At 37.5% G+C, this 2,718-nt stretch overlaps 1 pseudogene; it reads right to left on the bottom strand.

Moving 5' to 3' along the window:
• Window positions 1-2,309: 2,309 nt before the first annotated feature.
• Window positions 2,310-2,472, bottom strand: LOC115941334 (U2 spliceosomal RNA; annotated as a pseudogene).
• Window positions 2,473-2,718: the final 246 nt, after the last annotated feature.

Raw genomic sequence — 2,718 nt, 5'->3', positions numbered from 1 at the left:
TGTTAAAGTACAGATGGTCCCCAACTTTTAACTTAAGATTTTTCGATTTTATGATGGCATTAAAGCAATACACATTCAGTAGGAACCGAACCTCGAATATCGAATTTGGATCTTTTCCTGGGCTGGCCATATGTGGCACAATGCTCTCTCATGATACTGGGCAGCAGCAACGCAGAGGCTCCCAGTCAGCCCTGTGATCACAAGGGTCCCCAAACCGACACACTTACAACCATTCTGGACCCATACAGCCATTCCGTTTTTCACTTTCAGTACAGGACTTAATAAATTATATGAGTTGTTCAACACCTTATTATAAACTAGGCTTTGTGTTAAATGATTTTGCCCAACTGTAGGCTAATCTCAGTGTTCTGAGAGTGGTAAGGTAGGCAAGGATAAGCTACGATGTTTGGTAAGTCAGGTGTATTAAATGCACTTTTGACTTATGATATTTTCAACTTATGATGTGTTTATCAGGAAGTAACCCCATTGTAGGTCAAGGAAGATCTGTATGGGTTATCAAGTTAATTACTATGATAGGCAACCAGAACTCAGTCCATTTGGGAGAGTCTGGAAGGTAGTATAGAGTACAATTCAGAGTTGTCAAAACAAAGGTGAGTAAACTGGGATATTAACCCACAAGACCTTTTATGCTATGTTTGAGGGTGGCTTCCAAGCAAATTTGGTTTGTTCATATGCAAGCCAAAGGTGCTCCCATGATGAGAAAAATAATCCTTCATCACAGAGGTTCATGGTAAGTAGCCGTATTAGTTTCCTAGGACTGCTGTAACAAATTCCCACAAACTGAGTGGCTTAAAACAACAGAAATTTTTTTCTCACAGTTCAGGATGCCAGCGGCAAAAAAAATCAAGGTGTGAGCAAGATTGGTTCTCTCTGAAGTTTCTGAGGAAAAAACCATTCCACATGCCTCTTTCCTTGATGGTAGTTGTTGTTAGCAATCTTAGGTATTCCTTGGCTTGTAGACATATTACTTGAACTCTGCCCTCATTGTCACCTCACTGTCCCGTAGTGCCCATGTCTTTGTGTCCTCTCCTCTTTCTATAAAGACAGTGGTCACTGGATTTAGGGGCCACCATAATCCAATATAATCTCATCTCAATCTGCAAAGACCTTTTTTCCAAACAACATCACATTCTGATCTTCCAGGTGGATATGAAATTTGGGGGGACACTATTTGTCCTACTATAGCAACCTGTTGCATGGAGACTAATGCTGAGGGATATGGACAGGGAACTAGCCTCTGCTACAAAAATGACTGAAGAATACTGTAAACTTTGGAACAAAACAGATCTAGATTTTAATCTCAAAAAATAAAAAGGCAGTAGAGTTTAAACTTGGGTGAAATGATTGGGCATCTCTGATTAGTCTGTCCAGATTTTAAAGTAAGTGTCATTCCATTAAAAATTTTCACTATAGAATATGCCAGGCCACTGTGAGAACCACACAAGATATTCCAATACAGTGCTTAGAGTGAGGAAGCTTCCACTGCAGTAACACACACGAAATAATTCAAGACTGGTGCAAAGCAATAAGCAATAAAACGATCAACTGAAGTGTAGCATTCACTGCCTGAAGTTTTGGCAGGAAAAAAGAAAGAAAGAATTTTATGAAATTTTCAAGGACTTAAAAATGTGAGTGTCCAGGTTCAAAGACACCACTAAGTACACATCACAGGTAATGACAAGGAGGTAAACAGATCTATGTTGAAGCATCATCATGACATTTCAGAAGACCAGGGATAAAAAGAACATAAAACTCCCCAGAGTGAGTGGGGGTACACTTCAAACAAAATATCAGGAATCTGAATGGCATCAAGGTTCTCAATAAAAGACTGAGAGCTCAGAGACAATGAAAGAATAGCTTCAAATTCTGGGGGGAAATTATTTTCAAGCTAGAATTTTGTACCTTCCAAACTATCACTCAAGTATGAGGATGGACAAACAGTTTTCAGATTTTTCATATTCCAAAGTAATTATGTTCAATGCACTCTTTTGGCTTTACCTTGGTAAAATGTAAGAATGGACTAAGATAGAGGGAATCCAGAAAAGATGATCTGCAACCCAGGCTAAGGGAATTCCCATAATGGTGGCTAAGAGAAACTTGGAATTCAAGTTGTGCTAGAAAGATGGTAGTCCAGCTTGGAACAAAACAATGGAGAAACGTCTTCAAGAAAATATTAAAACCAGGAGATTTTATGTTTTACATTGGAAAAAAGTGTGTTGAAAGTGTTTTGAAGAGTTATTAGAATGTGTGGCAAGAGTTCATTGATATACAAAAAACTGAGCAATAAAAAGGAGTCAATTTTAACTTCAGGTAAGACAAAAGTAATATAAGAAATTAAATGTAATGGTGGTACACCACTTCACTGAGCAGTAAGAAATATTTACATAGTTATAATTAAACTGATAAGAACAGATACTACACTTGATCTTAGCCAAAAGGCCGAGAAGCGATTTACATAGTTATAATAATAAAAGCACTGATGTATAGTTAATCAACACTTGCAACATAATTATATTGAAAGGGGTAGAGGCAAGAGAAATGGAATGTGATAGAACTAAAATCTTCATATATTTAAAGAGGAAGTGGACAATAGCTAAATTTGAGATTTCGAGAAAAAAGTAGTTTAGGCTTAGTTTTTGGAAATATGGGGAAATAACCAGAAGATACAGCTAAAGGACTTAACAGTAGTTGCCCCTG

The sequence above is a fragment of the Leptonychotes weddellii genome, chromosome 1 (assembly GCF_054177405.1).
Source record: "Leptonychotes weddellii isolate Sample4059 chromosome 1, ASM5417740v2, whole genome shotgun sequence".
NCBI classification, from domain to species: domain Eukaryota; kingdom Metazoa; phylum Chordata; class Mammalia; order Carnivora; family Phocidae; genus Leptonychotes; species Leptonychotes weddellii.
The sequence above is the reverse complement of the archived record's forward strand: the minus strand, read 5'-3'. Positions and strand labels throughout refer to the sequence as shown.